Below are 9,738 nucleotides of genomic sequence, written 5' to 3' on the forward strand. Positions count from 1 at the left end.
GACTCTTAGGTTGGACGCAGTCCGCAGTCTCTATACAAAAATCCCGGGTCTCGCTAATTAGCGACAAGAAGCGACGAGAAGACTATTTGGCGACAAGAACACTTATCTAATTAGATATTAAAGTCATAAGAAACCTCAAATCAAAAAAAATTAATGCATATGTTTTTATAACTCAATGGATAGTTTTCATTATAAAACTTATGTACATATACTTTTTTCGGAAAAAATTCTTTAATTTATTCATATTTAGAAGAAGTTTACTTTATTTTAATTGCTTCCTTCCAGCAAGCAATTCCCCCGACACATTTTCCGGATGCAAAGTGACCTCAGTGTGACCCATCTCGTAAAAATCCGGTGATCACAATACGCATGGATGTCCTTAAAATAAAATATTATCTGAATTTACATGTTAAACACGTGCTCTCTTTCCATGCTTTTTTGTTTATTTTTTGTCGATTGTTGACAAACAGGTGACCATCGTTAAACTTCGGCTTCAAAACACGAACTTTAATTACCTGCCATATTTTCACAACAACACTGACCGATTGAAAAAAAAATTGACGATTGTACGGAATTTACACGAAAAAAATGATAAATTCGTGCACAGAAGACTAAGTTTATGATGTTTGTACGCATTGGTTCAAGAATTGGAAGAACATTATTTTTCACCGGTCACTCGTTTCTTATGACTTTAAACTAAATATATTTAAAAAAATCACTGACATTAATATTTTAATATAGGCTTCATGCTTAAAAAAAAATTGGTGTAAGTTATATTTAAGGGCATACGATACAGTCACAGGGAAGGTAATGACGTTGCTAACGTAATTTTTTATTTTCGCGACGTCAACCTGTGACATATCGGGAAAAGATGCATTTTTCGACTGATTTTTATCATTCAAACTGATTTAATTTGAAAACGAGTTCATGGACCCCTATTTTTCAAAACGGCATTTTGTTTCATTTTGCAGGGAGATTATGTGACCCAAATTTTATAAAACTGTAATAGAGGATTTTTTTTAATTTTGATAAGCATGCAGTAAAAAACGACGTTTTTTCCTCAATTCATGAACATTTGATAAATATGAGTTATTTCTGAATAAAAAATTGCATATTTTTTATGATATTTATGAAATACAGAAATTACCGATTATTTATCAAAAAACAATTTGTGTTTATCTTTTATAACAAAAAAGTTATGTCTTTCTTTCGAAAAAGAAATTACGGCCACAAATCTGAATTTCGAGCAAATATACAAAATTTCGACCTCATTTTACTCAAAAAGTAGCACATGAAGGTATATTTTTTATTACATATTTGATTTAATCAGGTAAAAAATAGCCTATATGCAAATTTTCATGAACTTGTAAATACAGGATCAAAACTGTATCGTATGCCCTTAAGGAATGACTGTAATATTTTTTTTCTGTTTATGAAGAAATAACATAAAAAATTGGTGCACACTGAATAATAATAATACTGACTTTATTCAGAAGCAATACATCTTATAAAATATACAATTTTACAATAAAAAAATTTTTAATGCATCAGTGAAATATAAATACAATAATTATACACAATAAATGTATGGCGGAGAATGAAAATAAATTCATATGATAAATAAATAATACTATAAGTTATATGGTTCGCTACTGACCCCATACGGATCCATAGAGGGTTAGTAAAATCCATAGGGGGTGAGGCCGGAGGCCGAGTCCCCTATGAATTTTATTCACCCTCTATGGATCCGTAGGGGGTCGGTAGTTAACCGTATAACGAATTTATCGGACGTTGGACTTTTTCTGCGGCGTTTTGTTGAGAAATAAACAATGAAACACAACAACATTAATAGATGACGTCGCCATTAACGCGTCATGAACCCCATATGAAACTTACTAACCCCATACGGTCTCATAGGGGGTCACCACGTGACGGCGTTTAACCAATCACAACGTGATAATTCATCTGTGGTCCGATAAAACTACATATCGTCGCTGGGCTTCCAAAATGTCGTATATGACTTTTTTGACTAAAAATACTTTTTGACACCAATGGTCTGGGCGGGAGGATCAAATCAAAATGTGTGAAATAAGACATATTACGAAATTGCCAATGTCAGTTGTTTGTAAAGTTTGCTTCCAAAATGTTGTATGAAAACTTGAAAATCGTTGTAGAATGGCTTTGGGAAAAAAATAATTGTACATTTCTTTATTTCTGTGAAAATAATTTAAGTTTTTGGATAATCCAGAAATGTAAAAGTTTTTACTTCACTGCTATTTACAAAAATGTTCAAGTTCACATACGACATTTTGGAAGGATGCATTTTGCCAAAAATTTTCAAAGCCTGTTTATGAGATATTTTTTTCTTGAAAAAATTGTAATGTACAACATTTTAGAAGCCCAGCGACGATATTACGATTTTTTTTCAATATTAAACAAAAATGTACCTAAATTATTAAGTTCTTTCACATTGTGAACTGATAACAACTGTATAAGTTTAAAAGTGGATGGATATTGCCAATAATATTTTTTCAAATGTATATCTTTCTTACATCACTATATCTATTACATTCTAAAATAACATGGTATTCATCTTCTACAATATTGTTAGTGCACATAGTACATAATCTATTTTCTCGATCTACATTGTAATATCCAGTGGCGGATTCAGAGGGGGGCGTAGAGGGCGTACCCCTTTGCTCGGACTTTTTTTTTTGTTTTTTTGGTAAAAATGATTAATCAGACTAGACTTTGTGAACTTTGCCATTTTCCGAGTATTTAATTTTCATACGATAGTTCTTATAAAGATATTTTTCGCTGGTATTTACTGATTGTCAAAGTCATGTGATTTGCTATGGTCGAATTGATCAGTGCGTTGAAAAAACGACACTCGGTCATTTTGAAATTCAAATTACACGGTAATACACATTTCTTAGGCTGAGAATGACATGACAATCAGGAAACCGTCAAAGCGACACAGGATTGGGCAAGAAGTATTGACTTCTATGTCACTATTCCACCAAACAGAAAGTAATAGTAAATACTCTATAGACTATTACACTCTCATGAAAAAACAGTTCCACAAATATTATTTACCTACGAAAACATGTTTAATCCAAAATACCCCAGCCTATTTTATAAATAACAAAGTTGAATAATGATCCTCAGTCAGTTTAATTAAGCTCCAGAAAGATTTCAAGAACGAACCATTTGATTTGAGGAGGCAGTCTGAGATATTTGAGAGAGAAAAAATTGACTCTGATTCTTGCCTTAAACTAAAATTCTGGCCGTATCTGGATTGAAAACAATAGTCTTGTCCACGTTTTTGCTATTAAAAACTTCCAACACAATTATTTAACATGGAAATGAACATAATGAATAAAAACGGGCGTATTTTTTTGTGACCGGGGTTTGCATGTCTGGCTGGAATGTCTGTTTCGCCGGACTTATACATATTGAATACTTTTTTCAAGACAAGAATGTAACCTGCCTGCTGGGTGTTGACCTTTATGTCTCTATTTGTCGACCGTCATTCACAACTTCTTTGTCATTTCAGACACTTTCGTAGTCTTTGATGGATTTGGAACCCGTCCCTCACTTTGGTTCCCTAAGTTATGTTGGGTGACCATATCAATCGAATATTTTGATAATAACTGCTTGTTTGTCTTTTTTAACTCGTGTAAGTCGTATTGTAAATTTCATCGAATTTCCATGTCTAATTTTTACTGACAAGTAAGTATACATCAAATATATCAGTACATAGCTTTGAATCAATGCTATCATTTTATGATAGGCAATTAATAGGGAGAAAACAGCATAAAAAATGTCCAACCTTTACACTTTACAGCAACTATAAAATATGGATAAGCCAGGAACCATTTAAACAGTGCATATTGCACTTACTTGATGTTTTTTTAGCCCAAAAAAGGCCCCAAAAATTTTTCGACTCGCTGCGCTCGGCGATATTTAAAATCTTCGCCCCCCCTTTCCAAAATCCTGGATCCGCCCCTGATATCTGCCTGTTTCCGAGTTCTATATTGAGGCTATGGGCGTAGATACGATATTTACATATAAAATGTTTATATATTTGATTAACAGGTCTATCTAAATAAAATTGCAGTATATATGTGTCAAATATGAGGGGGGGGGGGGGGGGCAAGGGGTTTAACTGTTATGCTGTTATGGGGTAATTTAATTCTGTGTTATCTGTTATTCTGAAAATATATTTGCTGTTAACTGTTATTGAAAATTGGAATGTTAGCATTTTGACAGCCAAATTGAATCTTAAATAGGAATTGGAGAAAATCAAACATTGTGATTTGGATGGAGAGTTGTCTCATTGGCACTCATACCACATCTTCTTATTACTAGTATCACCATTGGGGTCTTTCCACTGTCTGGTCCAGGACCATTCTGGTCCAGGACCATTCCAGTATACATTACTAGTATTCTTTGTAATCAATTCCATTGTCTGTGTAATGTACAAATTATATATTTGTACAAAAAATAGGAACAAATAATAGTTTGTTTTTTGACTTTTGACTTTGTACACATTTTTCTAACAAATTATAATTTGTATTGACTTTGTACATATTTTTTGTACAAATTATAATTTTTGAAAATAACAATTTGTATAAAATTTGACTAAAATTCACTTATAAATATTACAAGAACTTATCATATGGATTTTGTTATAAAAAAAAAAAGCATTGATACACCGTATATAATTTTAATTCAATGACCAAACAATAAACGTTATGTTGTACTGTTACACCACTGTTCAAGGTTATGCACCAACTAACATGTTTAACCCCGCTACATTCTGTATGTGCCTGTCCAAAGTCAGAAGCCTGTAATTCAGTGGTTGTTTTCGTTTATTATTTGGGAGATAAATCGGGCTTGCCGCTGTTAAATTTCTCGTTTGAATTGTTTTTCGTTTGGCATTTCAATGCCTTTTAAATCTGACTATGCAGTTTTGGTTTGCTCATAGTCGAAGGTGATATGATGAGCTATAGTTGTTATTTTTTTTGTCTTTTTGTCTCTTTTGGAGAGTTGTCTCATTGGCAATCATACATCTCCTTTTATACTTATTTACAAAATACAAAAATAGTATATTTGTATCATTTGTTTAAGCATGTGAGTGAAATATTGCCTTTGGGAATGACACACCATCTTTTGCTTTAAGCATTCATATTTAGAAGTTCTTTACTTTGTATTTATATGAAAGAGAACCATGACTATCAATTTTTCAAAAGCTTTTTAACTGGTTCACATAGTGAAAAGTGAAGCTCAGAAACTGTTGCTACATTTAAAGATGTGTCTTTAACAGCTTCAAAAATTTAATTTCTCGATAAAATATATGTCTCTGTTAAAGCCTAACCAGATCCATACAAGCAGTTATATAATAAGATCTACTGACAGTACTGTACGTATTGGTTCTGGACCGGACTGATTTTAATTTTTGATTTACTGTTATCTGTTATTGTCACTTTTCAATTCCTTGTTATCTGTTTTAAGCCAAATCAATTTACTGTTTTGCTGTTATTGGAACCCCCCTTGACCCCCTCATATAAAAGTAATTTTTTTTTACATGCACATATATAAAAATTGCGGTTTTTATCCAACGCAATCATAGGTTTGAACGTAGTTTTCAATTAAGAATCGTATATATATATGTTGTGTACAAGTTATCATTTTGTACAAATTATAATTTGTACAAAAAAATTGTACAAATTATAATTTGTATTTTGACTTTGTACAAATTGTAATTTGTACAAAAAGTGCCTGTACACATTATAATTTGTACAAAATAAGGCTAAATTTCACTTATAACTTGTACAATATTTTAAATATAATAAGTTTCAAATCAAATGATAAAAAATAAATTCAATTTTAATTACGAATCAATATGAAACACACTGATAACTCTATTTACAATACCATACAATAATATATAATGCTCTTATTTGTTTGAGCAGGTTAGCGAACCATGACACCTCGAATTACACAATACATTTTGCTTTTTACATTTACACTTTGAATTGTTACAACCGCCTTTACATTTGCAAGAGAGATAACCCTGTCCACCAGTTTTTGAATTTTTTTTCACAGCTTCCCTAAGGGAAAGTTGTAAATCTGGAATTTGTGTAACTGACAAAGAAGAGTCACTAATTGATTCTATATTTGGTTTCTGCTTAAGACTCCTGATAAATTACCAGCTATTGTCCCTACACGATATCCAAAATTTCCTACTTCTACAACAACACCTTGTATGTTCCTTGGATCGGTCGGTGCTCGGTCATATTGTGGTATTGGGATAATAACATTGTCTCCAACAGATAACTCACTCAGTTTCTGTTTTGTATTTCTTGTAAGGACATCTGCTTGGATTTGTTGGCCAGACAATGCACGTTTTCTAGCACGAATGATTGGGGTTTCGACTTCCTCTGATACTACTTCAATAGTTGTACGTGTTGATCCAGAATCGTTAAGTTCTCTTTCTGATTCTACCGATTCAGCATCTGTGTTTTCATCCGTTCCATCAATCTCAATTTCACTGTTCTCCTCTGAAACCTCTTTAAACACTTTCTCCAGATCTAATGTTAGCAAAATGTTTTTTGAGTTCTTTGTTAGTTTTATGGAGACCTCCATGACCGACCCCAACATGTGCTGTTTTTATGATATCATACATAGGCATATCCTCAATGGATAAGTAATAAAGTATGGTGTCATCTGAAATTAAGAATTAAACCATTTTGAGTATGGCACAAAGCTAAACTTGTATTTTGTTCTGAAGATAATTATGTTATGAGCCCTAAAAGCAATATTCTTGTTCAAATATTATAAATATAAGCAGATCTGTGAAATAGTTAAGCTCATATTGTCGTCTGTTTTGTGACCTAAAGTTACTTAAATAATATGTGTACACCCTTATTTACTGTGATCATATAGAGTTACGATTTTAGGTTGCAAAGTTTGATTATTTTGATACATCGTCATGAATATGCATGAAATATTTACCACTGAACGTTAAGCAATCAACAACCAATCAATCAATTAAAATTCCAGGATGGGATAGATTTTTGTTTACATTCGATTTCAGACCCCCTTCTATATTTGTCATATAAAACAAAACAAAACTTACCATTTCCTCCTTTTTTGATGAGCTTTTCAATATCTGCAACTTGAATAATATCATATTTCTTTAGCAAATGTCTGTCTTGGTCACTTTTCTTCGATGCCTCTTTTGCATTTTTAACTTTAGAAATTAAGTCATTCAATTTGTCCCTAGTATAAAGATGGTTGTGCTTAGATGTATTATTCTCAGCAAATTGCTGAACTTCTTGATAAAATTTATCCTGTTGATCAACAATACTAGCCATTTTTTTAACACCTTAACTTTTACTTTTGTAAATGACCATGTAAAACACCAGTGAACAGGAGTTCAATTTATAACCTCAAGGCAAAATAAAGGAATCAATATGAATTTAAAAATAGCATTGAACAGTTTTTATAGTGGCCCGGGTATCAATACATTTTTATCACAATATCCATATGATAAATTGTTGTACAAGTTATAAGTGAAATTTAGCCTTATTTTGTACAAATTATAATTTGTACAGGCACTTTTTGTACAAATTATAATTTGTACAAAGTCAAAATACAAATCATAATTTGTACAATTTTTTTGTACAAATTATAATTTGTACAAAATGATAACTTGTACACAACATATATAAAGTATACATTTATATGACTTATTAAAAAAAGCATTAACATCAGAAATAAAAGTATCTTTCATTCTTTGTTTTAGCTCATGTAAGAATATATCAACATTATTTACGCTTTGTTTTAGCCATACATCATGAAAACCATAAGTTAACTACATAAAATATCTTTGACTGAACAAGCCCAATTCGATTTGTCATTGGGTTTTTTAAATGTGCCGTTAAGGTGACCTATAGTTGTTAATGTTTGTGTCATTTTGGTCTTTTGTGGATAGTTGTCTTATTGGCGATCATACCACATCTTCCTTTTTATATCTCCAACATGTCTTCATAACATGCTTTAAGTATACAGTTATCAGTATTTAATAATTTGAACCAAAATTGAATCTATGGATTTTTTGGGAAAATAAGTTGGTTTCCAGTTTTTGAAGGATTTTTTTTATTTTGAGGGGGGGGAAAATGTTTGTTTCACCCTCAGCTGCCATTATATGTAATGCTAAAATTGAAAGGAAAAAAAAATGTTTTCGACTTGTCGCCAAAAAATTAGATTGTTTTTCACCGAAGTCGAAAAAAAAAGATTTGTCCAGGAATAAAATCCATAGCCCCCCCTCGAAAATCAAATGGTTGCTGCCTAACTACAATAAAAAAAAATCCCCTTCCCTTTCATGAATGAGTTTCAGTCTATGTTGTGTCATGTGTACTATTGTTTGTCTGTTTGTCTTTTTTTCATTTTTAGCCATGGCATTTCATGTCAGTTTATTTTCGATTTATGAGTTTGACTGTCCCTCTGGTATCTTTCGTCCCCCTTTTACATGATACTTTACGTGATAAACATATTTTGAGTCACGTTGCTGATGTTTAGAGTCAAAGTTATCAGCAATAAAAAAAAATGACTGATTTACCCAAGGATTTGTATAGTTAGACTAAACAAATCCTTGATTTACCAGCTTCTATCTCTGGTTTAACATGCGATTTAGATATTTTAGCGTTACAGGATAGGCACCTATGTCTTCTGCAATAACTTTACGTGGTTTCTAGACTGAGATTGGCCAGGCATTTTTCGAACCAGCTGATTTTTTTCTTGTTAGAATTACTTCTTTTCATAGAACCATAATGATGAACAAATTAGAGTCATGGTTGGAATAAAGGGCAGCAGTCCTCTTGCGCCAATTACTGTTTTCAGAGGGGTATCATTTGCGCCCAATTTTGTTTTCCAAATGTATCATATGCGCCAATTTACCTGTACAAATATCTATCATAAATATTAATGATTAATTTGAATTCTTATTTTTTTTTAAAGTATCATATGTTCGGAGATATTTCACCATAAAGATGAGCATCTGGAGAGAAATGACTTGAAATGCATAAGACAGTCCATGTGCAGAGAGTAAATATAACTTATTGCTTTGCTGAATATTTAGTACAAGATATGCCAAAAGAGAAGAAAATAGAAGCTTTTGCTGATTATATGTTTTAGCCACATATGTTAATGACACAGTGTTTTGTTCCCAGCACCAGTTATACTAAAATGCAATATATACTAAATCCAATCACTATAGCCAGCAAGTGAAATCTTTAGGCTCCTTTATTAAACAGTCTATGGAACTGAGGACAGGGGGCACTTGAAGTCATTTGTTGTGTTTAATGTTTTGGTTTTGTTCTATTTTTTAAGTAAATTTTAATGTAAATTTTGATGTCGCCATTATATTCATTTGTTGTTATAACATGTAATTCATTGTCATGCCTTTGACCCTCTTATGGGTGTATAATGTGTGCTTTAGATAAAAGGTAACAGAACAGAAGCATTCCAGAGGCATTATTATGAACTGTTTATATGATTTCATCCTTTAATGTTTTGTTTTTTTGGACAATAAAATGAAGTCACAAGCTATTACATACATTAAATTGGGAAGTATCCATCGGCAGCAGGAGTAAGAAGAAAATGTTCAAGAAACGGAAAGAGGGAAGTAATTTTTCTTCTAATCGGCGCAATCACGAGTATGTTTTATTT

At 31.9% G+C, this 9,738-nt stretch overlaps 1 protein-coding gene across 1 annotated transcript in view; it reads right to left on the reverse strand.

Moving 5' to 3' along the window:
• LOC134692650 (ubiquinone biosynthesis protein COQ4 homolog, mitochondrial-like) overlaps positions 1-9,738 on the reverse strand; it is a 99,061-nt gene that overhangs the window by 45,758 nt on the left and 43,565 nt on the right. The window lies entirely within an intron of this gene.

Source organism: Mytilus trossulus, chromosome 12 (genome assembly GCF_036588685.1).
Source record: "Mytilus trossulus isolate FHL-02 chromosome 12, PNRI_Mtr1.1.1.hap1, whole genome shotgun sequence".
NCBI lineage: Eukaryota > Metazoa > Mollusca > Bivalvia > Mytilida > Mytilidae > Mytilus > Mytilus trossulus.